Raw genomic sequence first — 23,957 nt, forward strand, 5'->3', positions numbered from 1 at the left:
CTACAATCCCATTAATATTACCTGCCTGACACTTAATTCTCCCCACAAAAGTTCCTGAAATAGAGAAATTATTGTTTCAAACTACTCTTAAATATTCCACAAGCATACCATATCTCCACTCTTTCGTCATTACAGAGCACAACTAAAACAGGTCATAGCAGCACAAGATCCAGCGGCAGAGAGCTGAAATATGGCCGTTCTTGAGGTCCTCTCGCACCTCTGCTAAAGTGGGGGAGCACCTTGCTACCGTATTGGTCAGCCACATTTCAGGCACTCAAAGCTCAGGTAAATTTCATCTCTTTGGTCCCACCAAAGGTGGCCAAAGGATCGACTCAAAGATGATCATATATTCACATTCACTATCTGCGGTTAGCAGACGACCATACATTCATTCATTTCAAAAGATCTCACCAAACTGGACGTAGGGATTTATTTTGTGGGAGTGCACATGTGATCAATTAAATAAATAAATTGTCATTCTTCCCCACACTGGTATCCGGCTTCGCTGTATTAATTGAAATTGAGTTATTTTACAAAAAAAAGTGTTGTTCTGACAAAAATAATGAAGTATGTTGTACCTATTTTCAATGTCGGGCGGTACTGTACCCTTTCACCACTGGCTACCCATGCAGAAAAAAATGGCACGGTACTATCCTTGCAATGTGAGGGTAGTTCCGAACATTTTTTTAAGAAAACTGTATTAGAACAAACGTAGCAAGTCATCAAAATAACCAGGAGGAGACCTTAGCCCCTGGTGACCTCAAATACACGACCAAATGCTGTTACTTTACCAAATTATTGACACAGTTTGAGAGGTGGCATGAGCCCCCTCTCATATTTCTATCTTACGATTCTCCTCTCTAATTGCATGCGGTGGAAAGTTGCTATTCCTTCACTCGCGGACTTCCCACGCAGCGTCTCTTGTCACCCGGGTGGTCCAGTGACAGGCGGGCTCTGTTGACTTTGAAAGGGTAAGCCGACAGGTGTGAGGGAGTCGAGTGAATGCTTTCCAGACGCCGACATTGTCAAGAGGCACGCCCGCAGGGCCTGAAGTAGCGGCTGGGCTAGAGGTTCTGTTACTTCGGAGAAACTTAGCGAAAACACTTTCTGGCGGGCTACCAGCGAGGTGTGGGAATGACTTGTGTACCCAGGCAGCTGTGACGGGAAAATTCCCGCGCTTTCTGCAAAATAGTAACTGTGATTGGCTTGCTCAGGGCATAGCTCCGTGACGTAGCAAGAATCTCCATTGGTGGAATGGTAGTGTTCCGGCAATGGAGTGGAATTTTCCGCCGGTTTTCGAGTTGCTGATTGGAACGTTTAACCACGGCCACTGTCGTGGGGGCGGGAATGTTCTGTGTTCGGTTTTGTACGGGTGCTCTTGTGGGTAGTCGGCTCTCGCCTTTCAGTCGAGGACGTCGAAGCAACCAGCCATCGGCTCCGGTACGCCAGATCGTTTTCTGGCAGTTAAGAAGACAGTTTGGTAAGGTATGTCCGCAGCACCGGCAGACAGGGATTTTCCTAGGTGATAATCAGAGCTCAACAGAGCGCGCCTTTTCGTCTTTTTCTAACTTAGTTTTGTCTTGGGTAGCAGGAATTAATGTTGGGTTGGCTATGTGTTTTCTCTAAGATTTGAGTTGCAAGGAATTGGCTGCACATCCCACTTCGTCATAATCCTCACAATCTAGTTTAGGGACAACTTCACATTCACAGCATTTGTTTGAGTCTCCAATTTGATCCAATTTGATGTATTATAAATGTTTCATGTGTTTTTCTTTATTATTTTGTGTTTAGACTTAATAAATCATATTGTTATTTTGGACAGAACTTTCATTCTGTTAATCGGTAGAGCAACCCCATCATTCCTCACTATGTTAATGAAACCTTCGTTTATTTAACTTATTTATCAAATTAAATTATTGCAGGTGCCAAACTCTCTTCTACTCCACTGGCAGGGTTGATTAGAGTCAGTTCGCGTTTTTTTTTTTATCCTTGTGCAACAGCAAAAGTTGGAGTTAGAATAGGGGGGGGCTTAGAGCATCATGTACATATGTAGATTCTAGAAGAATTGAGTGTTAAATACACTGCTAGCCCCGGCACCTCGCATAAAATGGCGACCCTTAGCCTCGGATCTTTCCTGTGAATCAATGATTAACAAACAGTATTCTTAGTAGGAACATTCAATTTTTTTTCTCTTTTTCTTATAGTTCCGCGATTAGTTTTTATTAGCGGCGCATGATTACAGTTTTTGTTTTCAGTGTATATATATTTTTGTTTGTTCATTGCTTTTTTGTGTTTCTTTTATGTTGTGTCTGTACCACATCACACTTTGTCGGGTTTGTGTGCGGTTTCTGTACCACAACAAATCGTGCATGTAATTATAGCGTTGGAACGACGTTTTTGAAATTTTATGTTTATGTGTAAAAAATATTGGGAGTAGACTATTTTTATTGTGCATTTTTTAGATAAATTTGTTTTTCATGAGTGATCACGAGAAGGAAGGCACGACTATTATCGAGCATTGCTAAAGCAAAAGAGGATAGCATAATGGATAAGGGGCAGTTTACTGACGGGAATAGGTTCGGAGATGAGATGGGCACATTTTTAGCAGGACAGGACGCCAGGGTCATTGATGAGGAAGATGATTTGGACGCGATCTCAGAGCAGCGTTGCAGCCGTGATTATGATAGTGAAGTAGAGGATGAAACAGAGACAGGTGCACAGGTCGAGACGGTAGCAGAAGTTTATAATCAAACGAACGAGAGCAGACAGGGGCTAGCTCGGCCACGTCAGAGCTCTAGCGCCCAGGTGTCCAGAGTTACATCTCCCACGTTTGAAGAGGATCAAAAAGATGACATAAACCCAATACTGAGCTTCCTACGATCAATGAAAGAAGAAGCTGACAAACAACGTAAGAAGGAGAAGGAAGAAGCTGACGAACAGCGTAAGAGGGAGAAGGAAGAAGAGGAGAAACAACGTACGAAGGAGAAGGAAGAAGATGAGAAACAACGTAAGAAGGAGAAGGAAGAAGCTGACGAACAGCGTAAGAGGGAGAAGGAAGAAGAGGAGAAACAACGTAAGAAGGAGAAGGAAGAAACTGACGAACTGCGCAAGGAGGACACTGAGGCAATAATTTCGCATATAGGGGAAATTCGTGGGGAATTACTAACAATAAAGAAAGAATGTGAAGAAGCAAAACAAATGTCAATGGTAGCACAAAAAGTAGCAGGCCTAGCCAAAACGGCAGCAACAGGGGCAATGAAAATCGCAAAAGTAACTTCTCAACTCGCAGGGCGCTTGCGACGTGCGACACAAGCACACTCAAAATCCCTAGCGGTCTTAAAGACTCAAGGTAATATTGTGGTTACGAACATCACGAAACGAATGAAAGAAGTAGAGAGTCGGATAGCAAAACTAGAGCGAAACGGGCACACGAGCACTGCGCGTTCGGATACCAATGATGGAGTACACAGAATTGTGTCTCCGAGGAAAAGCCCGCCGTGCTCTAGCCCAGTGACAGCGTGCGGAACGAACAATGCACACGCAGAAACAGCGAGTAATAGCTCCAATAATTGCAGCCCACTTAGTCTTCTGTGATACAGAGGTAGCACATCACAGTTATCAGCAAGATAGATCAGGACACTCAGCGGACGTGCAAGTATCGGAAACGAGTGACAACACCAGTGCGAGGATCGGACAGAATTTTGATCACAATCACTTCCTGTCGATACTAAAATTCCAGAAATTCAGAGATAATGGAGGGTCGATGCATCCGAAGAGCTGGGTGATGCAATTTACAAATCCATTACCGTCGTCATGGCCAACCCAGGCCAAATTAGAATTCATGTGTGGACACATCGATGGCCAAGCTGCGGAAAAGATGCGGGGCGTGGCAGCGACGTGTCGGACTTATCAGGAATTTGTTGGTGCATTCCTGCGGACCTACTGGTCAAAGGAGACGCAAGACAGGATTAAAGAGGAAATAATGTTTTGTCCTGAACTGGAAGTGTCCGGGCATAGAAGCGCAACCAAATTTTTTGATGATTTACTCAAGAAGAATCAGTTTTTAGATAGTCCATATAGCAACGGAGAAATCATTAAATTTTGCTTTTCCAAATTGCCTGTTAGGTATCAACAGACACTTGTCGGGAAGTGTGGATCTGACATAGAAGCATTCAAGAATCTATTGCGCGAACTCGAAGTAGTCTTCGATAAACAAGAAGCAAATGACAGGAAGAAGGCGCAAAATAACAAATACCACGGGCCAGCAAGGGAAGACGACAACAGATCGCATAATCGCACTCGTCAGTTAGGAAACCAGGGTTACGGAAATCAAGGTTACGCTTTTCAAGGTTATGGAAACCAGAGACAAGGAAACCAGAACGTCAGGGAACAGGGTCAATCTAGACAAGGAATCTGGGACAGGAGGAATAACGAATGGCAAAGCGACCGTAATTGGAGAGAACGAAATCAAGGACAACAGGAGAACCAGGAGATTGAAATTAGACCTGCAAATCCTAATGCACGTCAGAGGAGGGTGAGTCTAACAAGGGATTGGCGTTAGTCCATAGGGTTCCACCACATCTCTCACACAAAGAAGTTCGTGGAATAATAGTAGTTTAAGTGGTGTACATAGTAGAATAGGCAAATACTGAACCTTTCTTCGGGGAACGATAATCGTTGCATTAATAGTTTAAGATTGCTAAAGTGTTAAAACGCTGCGTTGTCTTGCATAAGAATTTACTGCTCTATCCTCTTTCTTGTTTATGTTCGCGACTTCCAATGTCGATGGATTAGGAGACACTACCTTTTCATGAGCAATGTTTTTGTCCTTTCCTGTCTGGTGTCCATATTGAGGGATAATGATGAGTGAGGAGACGTCGCACAAACGGGCGCATACAAGAACGTGCTTTTAGAAGCGTTCTGAGAAGTCGTGATACGCTCTATAGCGGCCACAACCAATTCGTGAGACGTTCATACCAATGCTTGCAGGCACGCGTCAGTGCACTGCAAGATTGTGGTATATTGCGTGATTTCGAGAATGAACATGTGCAGTATAGTTTTTACAGTGATGCACCAGCATCTTTGTCTTGCAAGTCGGGGTGAACCTGTGAGCGTTTGACTCCAATGGTGCCCTAGGGCCTGTAACAATAACAACTGTACCTATAATAATTTTTTCTTTATGAATTAGATAAATTTGTCTTTCTGAATTTATGTAAAGTAATATAAGTAATGTTTTGAATTTCTTTTTCTTTTCGTGTCATGTTAAAGAAACTGTAAACAACTTTTTGAATGAATGTTATTATTTATGTTAGATTTCAAGCTATTTGATAACCAAAGGGAAATGTATGTAATGTTAAAACTATTGTAAAATGTGAAAATTGTAATTTAAACACTTGGTCCATACGTAGGTAATGCATTAGAATTTGTGTAGCAGAAAACCTGTGGTGAATACCCTACCTGTAGGGGAGCGGGAAAAGGTGGATGCAGGCGAGTGCGGGAAAATGCACACTGGCGCGGTTCGGCACAACGGGCTCAGTATAACAGTCGGAGTTGGGCATCGGTCAGAGGAACATGTACTGTACCGAGGAGGCTATCTAGGAAAAGTGGATTCCATTGAGCCTCGGATGGGCCGATTCCGACGACTACTTGGCATGGCTATATCCTTAGGCACAAAAGTGGAAAGATTACGACGCTAAGAAGAAGGAAAGAGCCGATGCAGTGAGAGCCTTAGCCGTGCTTGTATGTGTGCTGTGCTGCCCGCTATCTCGCTGCTCGCCACCCGCCGCACCGACGTGCACAGGTCAAACATTTATTTCATCTTTAGAAGTGTATCTGTGTGGACCAGTGTCGAAACTGTTCTAACTGTTCAATAATAACGTGACTTCTACCAGAATTGCCTTAGCCGTTACTCATCCTTATCACTGACCTAGACAGGGTCCTTACCACATATTGTGCAACCCGAGTATCCCGAACTGAAAGATTACAGATAGTATTAAATTATCTGCAGACAAATCTATGCTATAAAGGCGTTTAAAGTTAGGTGTGTCAATGTAAATGTTAGTAAAGAACAACAGTGTGGTTAAATTGAAAGATAAATTTTGAATGGAGCTAGCAATGTTATTTAATTGATTTGTGACTGAAATAATGATAACTAATTAATTCAAAAATAAGACAAAAGAATAGTTACCCACAGGTTGATAATTTTGAGTGTTACTTTACCTCCAGGACTTACTAGTTTCAGTATAACGACCATAACAGTTTCATGGCCCACCCCCCTTCTCTTGCCCATTCTTGTACATTTTGAAGTGTACTGATCAGATTTGAACAACAAACTTAAGTTCTATATTAAACCTAAGTGTATTAGTGCTTTTTCCAATTTTAATAGTGACATTGTATGTATGCTTTCAAAATTGCTAATTCTAGGGTAATCTATGCCCGATTTCAGTCTGACCAATATACAAAATGCAGTGCGTAGTAATCATTGCTGTGTGGTGTTGTGTAAATTTAGCTCGTCCAAACTAATACAAAAGGAGAGAACTTTAGTTCAGTGGATTTTTCCTATGCCAAACTTTGTCTCACAACGCAACAGTATTCCGTGTTGTTATGCTTGTACATGCACACGCTTGTACAAGGAAAAACTCACTCAATGTCTAATTAGGCTGGCGACCGTATTATTAATCATTGGTATTATCTACTGTGTGTACTTCTTGTCCATGCGAACGCGTAATTGTACTTTACATTAGCTTGACGCATCACTGTAGTTACTGACTGAATATAAGTCCGGATTGCTTCCATTAGGTACACGCGGTCAATTTATGTACTAAAATCCTTGTTTACAAGGTGAAGCCCGTGAACTTATTACAGTACAGGCTTTATAGAGTTAACGCACGTCCGACAGGGCGGTAGTGTTACAAGTGGCTTCCCGGTGACAGGACATCCAGTTGTTGTCGGTTACAAATTAATGTAAATACCGAACAGTGGATGTTCCGTGGCACGAATAGCAATAAAGTTTATCAAAATAAATTGTAGTGTGCGTCAAGTATAGTAGTGTGGTAAAGTTGGCATTCAATATGGACAGAAACGTAGACGGGGTAGATGCGCCAAGCGAAATGGAGAATGCGGCTGGCAGTAGCCGGAGTTTACGCGGCCAGATAACAGATGGCGTTAGCGGAAGACAATTGGCGTACATACAATACCATGAACACGTCAACGAACAGATTGAAATGTCGAGATCGCCTCGAACACAGCAAGGGACAAGACAGGAAGTAGAGGGTGACTTTGTAGATGATAGTGGGTACGTGAACGAATCCACTGACATATTTGATTCACCACAGATAAAGAAAGAACCGAAAGAAATTTCTGAAGTCGAATCGGAACACACCGATTCCGTAGAACAAAACCAGCAGCTCAAAACACAGAATGAGCAACTTCAAAAACAAGTCGGTAATCAGGTTAATCAGCTTAAAACACACGTTGATGAGCAGCTCAAAACCCAAAGTGATCAGATTAAAGCACAGGTTGAAGGACAGGGAATTAAAATTAGTAAACAAATAGAACAAGTAGAACAAAAAATGGGTAATTTAAGTGCTGTGGTAAACAATATGAAATTTGAAATTGATGTTATTAACAAAAATATGGATACTATGCAGGAGGAAATTGGTAACATTAATAGTAGATTTGATGTTGAAATTCTCAACATCCAAGAGAAAGTAGAGCCTCTGGTTGAAACTAAGGTAGACGAAAAAGTTTTCGGTCTAAAAACTGAGATTGTAAACGAATGTCAACACGGAATATCGCAGTTGAAAAAGGTAGTTTTAGACACTGAAAGGGATTTAGATAAAAAAGTAACCGGATGCGTTCAAAATTGTGAACAAAATACTACGAAAATTCAAGGCAGAATTTTCGATCTGGAGAGCAAAATTAAAGATAGGCCTGGTGTGGTCTGTAATGGCACACCAATTACGAAGCTATTAGAAGGTGAGGAACGCTTCGATCCCGCCAAGAAACATAACGGTTGGCATCCGTTAGATTTCATCAAAAATTGCGAGAGAGTATTTCCTGAGCACTTGTCTGATCAGGAAAAGATAAACGTTGTAATTAGCGCCTTAGCAGGTGACGCTAAGCGCTGGGGAATCAATTTAAATACCGAACGAATGACGTTCGAAGAATTTAGGCAAAGATTTACAGAAGAATATTGGTCTGAACAAAAGCAGGACCATTTATGGCGCGAGTTCATCATGGCCAAACAGCATGATAACCGGGGCAGGAATTCTTTGAAAGATTTCTGTGAATATTGGTACCGGAAATTAACGCATTTAAGAGGCCGAAGATCAGATTCAGAAATTATCTGGGAGCTATATAAAAAGCTTCCGGAGGATTCAAAGAGGTATGTAGGAAGCAATCATCGCAGCTTCCAAGCATTTCTCGAAAGAGTCGAAGACGAGGATCATTGGCGCGAAAGTCGTGCCAATTATCAAAATTTTGGTAACCGTAATAACCGACACAATGACGAAAGAAATGACAGCGATGGATTTCGCGTCAATATGATACAAAGAGGAAGAGGCAGAGGAAGAGGCAGAGGAAATTATCCAGGTTGCGGTAGGGGGTACACCGCGCAAAATAATAACGACGCGGGAAACTAATTTCCGCGAACGTTGCGGGCCAAACGGAAGCGGACAATACATACCGGCCCCGAGTTAAGAAAAGATACCGGACCGACCGCAATGTAATGAGATCGGTTAGAGACAGGCGTGAAACGACGCAACGTGTTGTGGCGAGACAAGCGTCAGGTGCGAGCCAGCATGAGTCATATCGGCCGCACAGAGCGTTCCGGGTTAACGGGCGAGTGGAGCATCAGAGGGCAACGGCCCAGCCTAGCGGAACATCTGTTCAGAGAGCCGCTAGTAATACGGCAGCAGTAGGTACGAACGTAGCCGTAAGAGATAAAGAAAATTTTACGAGTGATAATTCCGTGGCAAAGGAAACAATAAATGAGACTGTGAGTACACAGAGAGGTGCGATTAGCAGTGTTTGCAATGAGGTAAAGGGCGATAATGAATTAGCAGAAGTAACTGATTGGCGTGTGCAGATCGACGATCTGTACAAGGGCCTAAAGCAATGTGAGTGGGAGGATTTTAAGAAGGAGTATGAGGCGAAGAAATTAGTTAATAGAAAAGGAAATGATAGGGGCGTCAATAAAGTGACGTGGCCCAAATTTGAAGAGGGGAGAATAAATAGCGCCGCGAAAAGTACGCGTGCTGCCGATAAGAGGAAGGTTAATGATAGGAAGGATTTGGAGGATGAAATCCTCAGCATTGACGAAGAAATAACTTCTGCTAACAATCCGCCAATAGTGCAAGCTGCTACCGAGAGGCACTGTGGAGAAGGGGCAGATGATTATCTGAAAGTAATTAAAGTCCACGAGGATTACACCGAATATGAAGTCACAGTGGATGTGAATAAAGCTGAGGATGAGGCCGTTTTGCCAAAAGAGGAGATTGAATTAAAATCCAAGCCTGACAACAATACAGAGGAAGAACTTAGTGCCTGTCTCAGAAAAGCTTTTATGTTAGAACCTGAAAGCGATCCGGAATGGTCGGATTCCGACGATAGTTCAGATGATGAATGGTACGCAAATTCAGACAAAATTGAATATACTAACTTTCCCTATTGTGCAAAAGTAGCGTACTTAAATGAATCTGGTGCTGAGGAAGAGAGTAGTGATGACTCTAGTGAAGATGTAATTTTAGGTGTAAAAGAAAGTGAATATACTTTTACTGAAAGAGGGTATGAGAAAATCAGTGAAATCAAAGGGGATGCAGTTAAGTACGATATTGTACCTAACGATGACGAGGTATCAAAACAAAATCCAGATGTTGAGACCGAACAAAGAAAGAAAGAGCCACCTGACGACTCTGTGTTTATTTTGCGAAGAGTTCAAGTAAGCAAAGACTTTGAACTCCAGAAGCCTAAGAAGCCACCAGATTGAAGTGACTGTTTTATGAACTATGAAAGACTGCCTTGTTAATAAAGAGACTAGGGGGCAGGGTATTGTATTTGTATATGTTATTGTTATTATGTATGACTTTATTATTACTGTAACTCAGTGTTATCTGAAAGTGAATAATTGTTTTGTTGAATTAGAGCCTGGGGCAGATTCATATCGGATTTTGAGAATGTCATGAACACATTACATCATGAAACTACAGGATTCCCACCGGAAGAAATCTTGTTAGGCAGAAGTAGTAAAAGTTTAATTGAAGAAAAATTAGAGTTTCCACCTTGTACAAGTTTGGGATTGAATCAAAAGAAAGAATTGGTAATGAAAAGGGCAAAGCAAAAAGCCGAATCTAGATCTAGAAGACACGATAAAAATCTAAAAGTTTCAAAAATTTAAAATTGGAGATTAGGTTCTTTTAAAAACCCACGAAAAATCTAGTGAACTAAACCAGGAAATTTCAAAATTTAAATATATTTATAATGGACCATATATAATACAGAACATTCCACACGATAATGCTTACTACCTGATCTACCCAAAATCCAAAAGACCTTTAGGTGTAAGAAATATTGTGGACCTGAAACTGTATGTTCCCAGGGACGAGTAATTGTGCTGTATCTTATGCTGAACCCAAGTTATTTGAAATGTAACTAATCTTTGTAAATGTTTGTATACCATTGAAAGTTTGCTAATGTAGTTATGTGAGTTTCAGATTACCAATTGTACTGTAACTGTGAAAATGTATGGAGAAAAGGACTGAAAAGAAAGGATAAATGATATCAGCCAGATAAAAGATGGAACTGTCAAAAATGAAAATGGGCAATGTATGAACCATAATATGAAGGACTGCCAAATACCAATGAGGGCAGATAAATAGTCGAAGGAAAATTGTAAATGTAATCCAGAGGATGTGACAATATGAAGTGAAATGGACTGCCCAAATCCGCATAATAGGCAGCAAATATGTGTAGTTAATTTTCTGAAAATTTTGTGTGTGTGTTTTGTTTAGTAAGTTAAGAAATGGACTGCTATTCAAAGCAAGCAGCGACAAATTATAGTGTATACGAAATATGCGTTTGTTTTTGTAGTTAAATGTTGGTATTCCAGAATTTTAAATTATTTCTTTGAGAAATTTAGAAAAAATGATTAAATTGCTATTTTAGTAATGTTATGATGGGAAGTTGGACTGTGCAAAAAGGCACTTAAGTAAATAACGAGAAATTGGTCTTGATATGTTAAAATAGTGTAAACATATATACAGTGAGTGAAAGGAAATATGTAGTGTAAATCTTCTCGAACATTTACGTAAAGATTCAGAACTAATGTATAATTGTTAAATTTAGTGTTATCATTAAATTTAGACTTAAGAAAATTTTCTGGAAACAGGGGCATGTGTAACAATAACAACTGTACCTATAATAATTTTTTTCTTTATGAATTAGATAAATTTGTCTTTCTGAATTTATGTAAAGTAATATAAGTAATGTTTTGAATTTCTTTTTCTTTTCGTGTCATGTTAAAGAAACTGTAAACAACTTTTTGAATGAATGTTATTATTTATGTTAGATTTCAAGCTATTTGATAACCAAAGGGAAATGTATGTAATGTTAAAACTATTGTAAAATGTGAAAATTGTAATTTAAACACTTGGTCCATACGTAGGTAATGCATTAGAATATGTGTAGTAGAAAACCTGTGGTGAATACCCTACCTGTAGGGGAGCGGGAAAAGGTGGATGCAGGCGAGTGCGGGAAAATGCACACTGGCGCGGTTCGGCACAACGGGCTCAGTATAACAGTCGGAGTTGGGCATCGGTCAGAGGAACATGTACTGTACCGAGGAGGCTATCTAGGAAAAGTGGATTCCATTGAGCCTCGGATGGGCCGATTCAGACGACTACTTGGCATGGCTATATCCTTAGGCACAAAAGTGGAAAGATTACGACGCTAAGAAGAAGGAAAGAGCCGATGCAGTGAGAGCCTTAGCCGTGCTTGTATGTGTGCTGTGCTGCCCGCTATCTCGCTGCCCGCCACCTGCCGCACCGACGTGCACAGGTCAAACATTTATTTCATCTTTAGAAGTGTATCTGTGTGGACCAGTGTCGAAACTGTTCTAACTGTTCAATAATAACGTGACTTCTACCAGAATTGCCTTAGCCGTTACTCATCCTTATCACTGACCTAGACAGGGTCCTTACCACATATTGTGCAACCCGAGTATCCCGAACTGAAAGATTACAGATAGTATTAAATTATCTGCAGACAAATCTATGCTATAAAGGCGTTTAAAGTTAGGTGTGTCAATGTAAATGTTAGTAAAGAACAACAGTGTGGTTAAATTGAAAGATAAATTTTGAATGGAGCTAGCAATGTTATTTAATTGATTTGTGACTGAAATAATGATAACTAATTAATTCAAAAATAAGACAAAAGAATAGTTACCGACAGGTTGATAATTTTGAGTGTTACTTTACCTCCAGGACTTACTAGTTTCAGTATAACGACCATAACAGTTTCAGGCCCCCCCCCCCTTCTCTTGCCCATTCTTGTACATTTTGAAGTGTACTGATCAGATTTGAACAACAAACTTAAGTTCTATATTAAACCTAAATGTATTAGTGTTTTTTCCAATTTTAATAGTGACATTGTATGTATGCTTTCAAAATTGCTAATTCTAGGGTAATCTATGCCCGATTTCAGTCTGACCAATATACAAAATGCAGTGCGTAGTAATCATTGCTGTGTGGTGTTGTGTAAATTTAGCTCGTCCAAACTAATACAAAAGGAGAGAACTTTAGTTCAGTGGATTTTTCCTATGCCAAACTTTGTCTCACAACGCAACAGTATTCCGTGTTGTTATGCTTGTACATGCACATGCTTGTACAAGGAAAAACTCACTCAATGCCTAATTAGGCTGGCGACCGTATTATTAATCATTGGTATTATCTACTGTGTGTACTTCTTGTCCATGCGAACGCGTAATTGTACTTTACATTAGCTTGACGCATCACTGTAATTACTGACTGAATATAAGTCCGGATTGCTTCCATTAGGTACACGCGGTCAATTTATGTACTAAAATCCTTGTTTACAAGGTGAAGCCCGTGAACTTATTACAGTACAGGCTTTATAGAGTTAACGCACGTCCGACAGGGCGGTAGTGTTACAAGTGGCTTCCCGGTGACAGGACATCCAGTTGTTGTCGGTTACAAATTAATGTAAATACCGAACAGTGGATGTTCAGTGGCACGAATAGCAATAAAGTTTAGCAAAATAAATTGTAGTGTGCGTCAAGTATAGTAGTGTGGTAAAGTTGGCATTCAATATGGACAGAAACGTAGACGGGGTAGATGCGCCAAGCGAAATGGAGAATGCGGCTGGCAGTAGCCGGAGTTTACGCGGCCAGATAACAGATGGCGTTAGCGGAAGACAATTGGCGTACATACAATACCATGAACACGTCAACGAACAGATTGAAATGTCGAGATCGCCTCGAACACAGCAAGGGACAAGACAGGAAGTAGAGGGTGACTTTGTAGATGATAGTGGGTACGTGAACGAATCCACTGACATATTTGATTCACCACAGATAAAGAAAGAACCGAAAGAAATTTCTGAAGTCGAATCGGAACACACCGATTCCGTAGAACAAAACAGTGTAAAAATTTTAAGTATGAACGACTTATTTGAACAATTAACCAAACAAATTGTAGGACAGAATGAGCAGCTTAAAACACACGTTGACGAGCAGCTCAAAACGCAGGGCCATCAGCTCAAAACACAAAATGAGCAGCTTAAAACACACGTTAATCAGCAGCTCAAAACACAGAATGAGCAACTTCAAAAACAAGTCGGTAATCAGGTTAATCAGCTTAAAACACACGTTGATGAGCAGCTCAAAACCCAAAGTGATCAGATTAAAGCACAGGTTGAAGGACAGGGAATTAAAATTAGTAAACAAATAGAACAAGTAGAACAAAAAATGGGTAATTTAAGTGCTGTGGTAAACAATATGAAATTTGAAATTGATGTTATTAACAAAAATATGGATACTATGCAGGAGGAAATTGGTAACATTAATAGTAGATTTGATGTTGAAATTCTCAACATCCAAGAGAAAGTAGAGCCTCTGGTTGAAACTAAGGTAGACGAAAAAGTTTTCGGTCTAAAAACTGAGATTGTAAACGAATGTCAACACGGAATATCGCAGTTGAAAAAGGTAGTTTTAGACACTGAGAGGGATTTAGATAAAAAAGTAACCGGATGCGTTCAAAATTGTGAACAAAATACTACGAAAATTCAAGGCAGAATTTTCGATCTGGAGAGCAAAATTAAAGATAGGCCTGGTGTGGTCTGTAATGGCACACCAATTACGAAGCTATTAGAAGGTGAGGAACGCTTCGATCCCGCCAAGAAACATAACGGTTGGCATCCGTTAGATTTCATCAAAAATTGCGAGAGAGTATTTCCTGAGCACTTGTCTGATCAGGAAAAGATAAACGTTGCAATTAGCGCCTTAGCAGGTGACGCTAAGCGCTGGGGAATCAATTTAAATACCGAACGAATGACGTTCGAAGAATTTAGGCAAAGATTTACAGAAGAATATTGGTCTGAACAAAAGCAGGACCATTTATGGCGCGAGTTCATCATGGCCAAACAGCATGATAACCGGGGCAGGAATTCTTTGAAAGATTTCTGTGAATATTGGTACCGGAAATTAACGCATTTAAGAGGCTGAAGATCAGATTCAGAAATTATCTGGGAGCTATATAAAAAGCTTCCGGAGGATTCAAAGAGGTATGTAGGAAGCAATCATCGCAGCTTCCAAGCATTTCTCGAAAGAGTCGAAGACGAGGATCATTGGCGTGAAAGTCGTGCCAATTATCAAAATTTTGGTAACCGTAATAACCGACACAATGACGAAAGAAATGACAGCGATGGATTTCGCGTCAATATGATACAAAGAGGAAGAGGCAGAGGAAGAGGCAGAGGAAATTATCCAGGTCGCGGTAGGGGGTACACCGCGCAAAATAATAACGATGCGGGAAACTAATTTCCGCGCACGTTGCGGGCCAAACGGAAGCGGACAATACATACCGGCCCCGAGTTAAGAAAAGATACCGGACCGACCGCAATGTAATGAGATCGGATAGAGACAGGCGTGAAACGACGCAACGTGTTGTGGCGAGACAAGCGTCAGGTGCGAGCCAGCATGAGTCATATCGGCCGCACAGAGCGTTCCGGGTTAACGGGCGAGTGGAGCATCAGAGGGCAACGGCCCAGCCTAGCGGAACATCTGTTCAGAGAGCCGCTAGTAATACGGCAGCAGTAGGTACGAACATAGCCGTAAGAGATAAAGAAAATTTTACGAGTGATAATTCCGTGGCAAAGGAAACAATAAATGAGACTGTGAGTACACAGAGAGGTGCGATTAGCAGAGTTTGCAATGAGGTAAAGGGCGATAATGAATTAGCAGAAGTAACTGATTGGCGTGTGCAGATCGACGATCTGTACAAGGGCCTAAAGCAATGTGAGTGGGAGGATTTTAAGAAGGAGTATGAGGCGAAGAAATTAGTTAATAGAAAAGGAAATGATAGGGGCGTCAATAAAGTGACGTGGCCCAAATTTGAAGAGGGGAGAATAAATAGCGCCGCGAAAAGTACGCGTGCTGCCGATAAGAGGAAGGTTAATGATAGGAAGGATTTGGAGGATGAAATCCTCAGCATTGACGAAGAAATAACTTCTGCTAACAATCCGCCAATAGTGCAAGCTGCTACCGAGAGGCACTGTGGAGAAGGGGCAGATAATTATCTGAAAGTAATTAAAGTCCACGAGGATTACACCGAATATGAAGTCACAGTGGATGTGAATAAAGCTGAGGATGAGGCCGTTTTGCCAAAAGAGGAGATTGAATTAAAATCCAAGCCTGACGACAATACAGAGGAAGAACTTAGTGCCTGTCTCAGAAAAGCTTTTATGTTAGAACCTGAAAGCGATCCGGAATGGTCGGATTCCGACGATAGTTCAGATGATGAATGGTACGCAAATTCAGACAAAATTGAATATACTAACTTTCCCTATTGTGCAAAAGTAGCGTACTTAAATGAATCTGGTGCTGAGGAAGAGAGTAGTGATGACTCTAGTGAAGATGTAATTTTAGGTGTAAAAGAAAGTGAATATACTTTTACTGAAAGAGGGTATGAGAAAATCAGTGAAATCAAAGGGGATGCAGTTAAGTACGATATTGTACCTAACGATGACGAGGTATCAAAACAAAATCCAGATGTTGAGACCGAACAAAGAAAGAAAGAGCCACCTGACGACTCTGTGTTTATTTTGCGAAGAGTTCAAGTAAGCAAAGACTTTGAACTCCAGAAGCCTAAGAAGCCACCAGATTGAAGTGACTGTTTTATGAACTATGAAAGACTGCCTTGTTAATAAAGAGACTAGGGGGCAGGGTATTGTATTTGTATATGTTATTGTTATTATGTATGACTTTATTATTACTGTAACTCAGTGTTATCTGAAAGTGAATAATTGTTTTGTTGAATTAGAGCCTGGGGCAGATTCATATCGGATTTTGAGAATGTCATGAACACATTACATCATGAAACTACAGGATTCCCACCGGAAGAAATCTTGTTAGGCAGAAGTAGTAAAAGTTTAATTGAAGAAAAATTAGAGTTTCCACCTTGTACAAGTTTGGGATTGAATCAAAAGAAAGAATTGGTAATGAAAAGGGCAAAGCAAAAAGCCGAATCTAGATCTAGAAGACACGATAAAAATCTAAAAGTTTCAAAAATTTAAAATTGGAGATTAGGTTCTTTTAAAAACCCACGAAAAATCTAGTGAACTAAACCAGGAAATTTCAAAATTTAAATATATTTATAATGGACCATATATAATACAGAACATTCCACACGATAATGCTTACTACCTGATCTACCCAAAATCCAAAAGACCTTTAGGTGTAAGAAATATTGTGGACCTGAAACTGTATGTTCCCAGGGACGAGTAATTGTGCTGTATCTTATGCTGAACCCAAGTTATTTGAAATGTAACTAATCTTTGTAAATGTTTGTATACCATTGAAAGTTTGCTAATGTAGTTATGTGAGTTTCAGATTACCAATTGTACTGTAACTGTGAAAATGTATGGAGAAAAGGACTGAAAAGAAAGGATAAATGATATCAGCCAGATAAAAGATGGAACTGTCAAAAATGAAAATGGGCAATGTATGAACCATAATATGAAGGACTGCCAAATACCAATGAGGGCAGATAAATAGTCGAAGGAAAATTGTAAATGTAATCCAGAGGATGTGACAATATGAAGTGAAATGGACTGCCCAAATCCGCATAATAGGCAGCAAATATGTGTAGTTAATTTTCTGAAAATTTTGTGTGTGTGTTTTGTTTAGTAAGTTAAGAAATGGACTGCTATTCAAAGCAAGCAGCGACAAATTATAGTGTATACGAAATATGCGTTTGTTTTTGTAGTTAAATGTTGGTATTCCAGAATTTTAAATTATTTCTTTGAGAAATTTAGAAAAAATGATTAAATTGCTATTTTAGTAATGTTATGATGGGAAGTTGGACTGTGCAAAAAGGCACTTGAGTAAATAACGAGAAATTGGTCTTGATATGTTAAAATAGTGTAAACATATATACAGTGAGTGAAAGGAAATATGTAGTGTAAATCTTCTCGAACATTTACGTAAAGATTCAGAACCAATGTATAATTGTTAAATTTAGTGTTCCCATAAAATTTAGACTTAAGAAAATTTTCTGGAAACAGGGGCATGTGTAACAATAACAACTGTACCTATAATAATTTTTTCTTTATGAATTAGATAAATTTGTCTTTCTGAATTTATGTAAAGTAATATAAGTAATGTTTTGAATTTCTTTTTCTTTTCGTGTCATGTTAAAGAAACTGTAAACAACTTTTTGAATGAATGTTATTATTTATGTTAGATTTCAAGCTATTTGATAACCAAAGGGAAATGTATGTAATGTTAAAACTATTGTAAAATGTGAAAATTGTAATTTAAACACTTGGTCCATACGTAGGTAATGCATTAGAATATGTGTAGTAGAAAACCTGTGGTGAATACCCTACCTGTAGGGGAGCGGGAAAAGGTGGATGCAGGCGAGTGCGGGAAAATGCACACTGGCGCGGTTCGGCACAACGGGCTCAGTATAACAGTCGGAGTTGGGCATCGGTCAGAGGAACATGTACTGTACCGAGGAGGCTATCTAGGAAAAGTGGATTCCATTGAGCCTCGGATGGGCCGATTCCGACGACTACTTGGCATGGCTATATCCTTAGGCACAAAAGTGGAAAGATTACGACGCTAAGAAGAAGGAAAGAGCCGATGCAGTGAGAGCCTTAGCCGTGCTTGTATGTGTGCTGTGCTGCCCGCTATCTCGCTGCCCGCCACCCGCCGCACCGACGTGCACAGGTCAAACATTTATTTCATCTTTAGAAGTGTATCTGTGTGGACCAGTGTCGAAACTGTTCTAACTGTTCAATAATAACGTGACTTCTACCAGAATTGCCTTAGCCGTTACTCATCCTTATCACTGACCTAGACAGGGTCCTTACCACATATTGTGCAACCTGAGTATCCCGAACTGAAAGATTACAGATAGTATTAAATTATCTGCAGACAAATCTATGCTATAAAGGCGTTTAAAGTTAGGTGTGTCAATGTAAATGTTAGTAAAGAACAACAGTGTGGTTAAATTGAAAGATAAACTTTGAATGGAGCTAGCAATGTTATTTAATTGATTTGTGACTGAAATAATGATAACTAATTAATTCAAAAATAAGACAAAAGAATAGTTACCCACAGGTTGATAATTTTGAGTGTTACTTTACCTCCAGGACTTACTAGTTTCAGTATAACGACCATAACAGTTTCAGGCCCCCCCCCCCTTCTCTTGCCCATTCTTGTACATTTTGAAGTGTACTGATCAGATTTGAACAACAAACTTAAGTTCTATATTAAACCTAAATGTATTAGTGTTTTTTCCAATTTTAATAGTGACATTGTATGTATGTAAGTAGGCTGTTTATGTTTTCTTTATGTAAGTTTGCTGTTTATGTTTTTTATTGGCAACGTTACATAGCACTTTGTATGAAAATCACTGGCTGTGCTGTGTGCAGTATGTGGCTAGTTTGCATTGTTGTCTGCCATTGTTGTCATGAACTGCTATAGCTGGATGCGAACAGCGCGTAGCGCTGGGCAGTTGGAGGTGAGCCGCCAGCAGTGGTGGATGTGGGGAGAGAGATGGCGGAGTTTTGAAAAATGTCATGAACTGCTGTATATATTATGAATCTTGAGGTAAATACATTGTTTGTTCTCTATTAGAATCTTTCATTTGCTAAGACTATCAGTAGTTAGTGCCTTCCGTAGTTTGTATCTTTTATTTAGCTGGCAGTAGTGGCACTCGCTGTATTGCAGTAGTTCGAGCAACGAAGATTTTTGTGAGGTAAGTGATTTGTGAAAGGTATAGTTTAATGTTTGTCTGGGCCATTCTTTTGTAGGGATTTTTGATAGTCAGATTGCGTTGCGCTAAAATTATTGTGTGTCAGGTTAAGCACAGTCATGTATAACTTGTTCTAAGTGGACATTTCATATGCACAATTATTCAAAGGGGACGTTTCATATGTCGACCCTGCCAGGATACCTCACTGGAATCTTCTGATTTTTTTCTTGTAGTTTGTGTATTTAGTGCAGCTTTTGTTTATTGCTAGCGCGTAATTGTAGAGAGAATCTCCTTTGTAGTTGCAGTCTTTCATTGTTGTACAGTAAAACAGTTGTGGCATGCATGTAGCTTTGCGCCAAGTATTTCGCTGCTGCAATTAACTAGATATTATTTTCAGTGCTATATTAATGTGTTCTCTTATTTTTGCTCTTCAAATTGTGTTTTTGTGTGTTATCGTGTGAAATATTGTCTCAATAATGGCGTGTGAAAAACGTAACACTCGGCTCCAAAGTAAACTAAGAAACGACAGTGAAGACGAAAGCAATGTGTTAGCGCCACTGTGTAATGAGTTAACTAATGTTCAAAGTAGTAATTTGGTAACTGTGCATAGGGAAATGGAGCGGGCGTCAAACAATGGCGTAGACAGTCAAACAGGTAGTGAACAGGGAAGCATTATCGATCGATCGGTCGGCAACAGCTCGCCTCAGGAATCCGAAATGATAGGACACAATTTTGCAAATACTGTAGATACAGGTTTTGCGTCCTCACCGTTTTCTCAAATGAGTCAAGACACATTTTCTGCTTGTCAAAATGTGAATGTTGCTGGTGCAAATGCACTGCCGAAAAGCGTAGAGGAACAGATTCCAGACACTAATGCATTGTTATTACAATTAATGCAACAAATGGGACAAAATCTCCTAAAGTTAGACACAATGGAACAAAATCTTAAAAAGTTAGACACAGTGGAACAAAATCTTAAAAAGTTAGACACAATGGAACAAAATCAGAGAGAAACACAGCAAAAGCTTCAAAAGTTAGACACCACACTTGAACAAACACGTGAAGATTTAACTACTGAGTTACATAACATTGAATCGAAATGTCAAAAAGTCTGTAATGACGTAAAAACACAAATTTGTGAGCATTTTCAGCCTATTTTTTCGCGGCATGAAAATGCATTACAGAATCACGAAGCAGCCATAAAAGAACTGCAAACTATTGTTCATGAAAATCATGAGACCTTGCAAGCTAAAATGGACTCAGTTGCATCGACCGATTCGGTTACGCAACTTGCAAAAACTCAGGAAAACTTAAAGGACACAGTAGAAAGACACATGGGGGAAATTAGTTCATTATCAGAGAAAGTAGCCGAACTTTCGGATCAGGTCACTAACTTATCTACAAAGGTAGATGATGATCTGAATGACACAAGACCCGTAGCCTTCACTGACACAGAAGAGTATGAACAAATAAGAAAATTCAAACAAAATCAGAATCAAATTAATACGCAATACAAAAGAGAAATGCGGGAAGTACAAGATCAGCTGACACAGGTAATACAAGAATTACATATTTCAGAGGATACTCGCGCTCCAACACGGGAAGAGGAACTTAGAAATACGGAAAAGCTACAAAAAAATAGCACAGGGCATTTCGGTAATTATGAAAGAAATTGGCAAGGTACACCGAATTTTGAGATGGAACCGCCGAAACGACGTGACAATGACCGACATGCTACTCGCCGACACGATGATTTTGACTATAAGCTGTTCATTACTACACGTAAATTCAAAACATTTAAGAATTCTGCCAACGACATTCATCCACAAGCGTGGCTCCATCAATTCTCTCATTGTTTCCCTCCCAACTGGTCATTGGAGCACAGGTTAGAATTTATGTGTGGCTACTTAGAGAATGAACCAGCTGTAAGAATGCGATCGGTCATTCACGATTGCCACAGTGAAGGAGAATTTTACCATGCCTTCCTCTCAGCATATTGGTCTCAAGCCACACAAGACCGCGTAAAACATAGCATCATAATGATGAAACACTTCGAGCAATCTGAATTTTCCAGTCTTGTGAAATATTTTGAAGACATGTTGCACAAGAATCAGTACCTGTCAAACCCATACAGCCCCTCAGAACTCATCCGCATTTGCTTAATCAAACTGCCTGAACATTTGAGACATATTATTTTAGCAGGACGTTGCAAAGACGACATTGAAGCTTTTCAGGGACTGTTACAAGAACTGGAAATTGACACAGACAGTCGCGGGATGCGAAAACAGGAAAACAATCATTACAGGTCACATCTGTCACAACTCCGTGACGACAGAAACAATAAATGGCCACGACAAACCTATTTTTACAACGTAAATCGTGACCAAAACAGACACCACCCATATGACAACCACTGGCAGAGTAATAGTTACAGGGAAAGATCACCTTTCCGCAGTAATGACTATCACAGAGACAATCAGAGAATCAGACAATATGGGAACCAAAATAACTATTATCAAGGGAGACAGAATAACTTTAGACGCAACGGTCCAGCGCGTAGTTACGATTCAAGGAGAAATTCTCCACCATGTGACCGACAAGAAAGAAACTATGGAAACTACCGGCATGACGACAGACGATATGATCGTAACGACAGACCTGAATTGCATCAGAACTGGCGAGATTTAAACAGAGCAGAGCACTCTCGTCACGATGAATTTGTAGAAGTTAGGTCTCCAAATCCCAATAACGACGCGCGCCAACAAAGAGACAATAGGCGATGACTCACACCACTGGCAGCCACAAGACGTACTTATGAAACTGATGACGCAGCTGCCGTAGCTAGTAATTACGTAAAAATGGAAGACATTAGGGACATCTTACTCCAGGAACACGACGTAACACGTAACACCATTGCATATCCTGTGATTCACATTACTGTAAATGACGTAAAATTTACGGCAGTACTTGACTCTGGCAGTCCCATTTCAGTAATTAGTGAAACAGCTTTTAGCAAATGCAACAAATCGAACGATTGCCCCACACTTCCGTTACGTAAGATTAAATTACAAGGTGCAATCTTTGGAAAAAGTGTAGATGTACGCCAACAAACCAACTTAGAATTCTTTTGTCAAAGCCACAGCTTCTCTATGAACTTCCTTATTGTTCCATTATTGTCGACGGAAATTATACTGGGAGTAGACTTTTTGAATGAATACAAAGCAATCTTAAGCTTTCACGATGCTGAAATAAGTTTAGAGAAAGAAGGTAAGTCAATAGCTTTGAAATTTGAAGACTGGCTTTCGAACCATGATGAGGAAATTAATCGGCTTTACCTTCTGTTAGATAACAGTACGGAATTTTCTACGGAACTAGACACCAACAATCACTCTGCAAGTACTGAAAGGGATGATATCGACGGCATATTTGAAATTAATGAGTTAATTCAGAATAAAATTCAAACAATTGAGAATTGTAATGACACTGATAGGCAGGACCTTTTTGAGATTTTACAAGCACATTCCACAGTTTTTACTCACAAGACAGGAACAATCAAGGGATTTCAATACCAATTTCGTGTTCGTGAGCATACTAAATTTTGTGTTAGACCATACGTAATTCCGGCACATTATAGGGACCGTGTTAGAACAGAAATACAATCTATGCTTGAAGAGGGCATTATTGAGCCTGCAGTAAGCTCATACAACAATCCATTACATGTTGTTGAGAAGAAAAATGGATCGATCAGGCTTGTTTTAGATTCGAGACAAATCAATACTATCATTATTCCTGAAACAGACAGGCCGCAGACGATGGAAGAACTTCTTCAAAATTTTAATGGTGTAAAAGTGTTGTCTTCCATTGATCTCAGATCCAGCTTTTATCAGATCGAACTTCATCCAGAATGCAGAAAATACACAGCTTTCCTTTGTTTCGGCGTTTGTTATCAGTTTCGGAAACTTCCTTTTGGTTTGAACATTTCTTCGGCAGCATTCATTCGTGGGTTAAATTCCATATTACCTGAGTTCTTAAAACGTCACATCACTTTATATGTGGACGATATTCTAATAGCAGAAGCTTCATGGGAACAACATAACCGCATCCTCAACAGTTTGTTACGTATTTTTGCAGAATCTGGAATTACAGTTAACTTGGAAAAGTCTGAATTCGGTAGGTCAAAGGTGAAGTTTTTGGGACATATTATTTCTTCTGAAGGCATTCAGCCGGATCCAGAAAAGTTAGAAGCAATCAGAGCCATTCCTGTTCCATCCACAAAAAGACAAGTCCGCAGTTTTCTAGGTCTCGTAAATTTTTACCGTCGTTTTCTGAATATGCAAATTCTAGTTACACCAAAACTTTGTTCTCTCACTGGAAAAAATACTATTTGGAACTGGGACGAACAAGCACAGTTGGAATTCAATTCTTTGAAAGAAGCGTTACTTCACGCGCCAATACTAGCTCATC

Source organism: Schistocerca cancellata, chromosome 6 (genome assembly GCF_023864275.1).
Source record: "Schistocerca cancellata isolate TAMUIC-IGC-003103 chromosome 6, iqSchCanc2.1, whole genome shotgun sequence".
Lineage (NCBI taxonomy): Eukaryota > Metazoa > Arthropoda > Insecta > Orthoptera > Acrididae > Schistocerca > Schistocerca cancellata.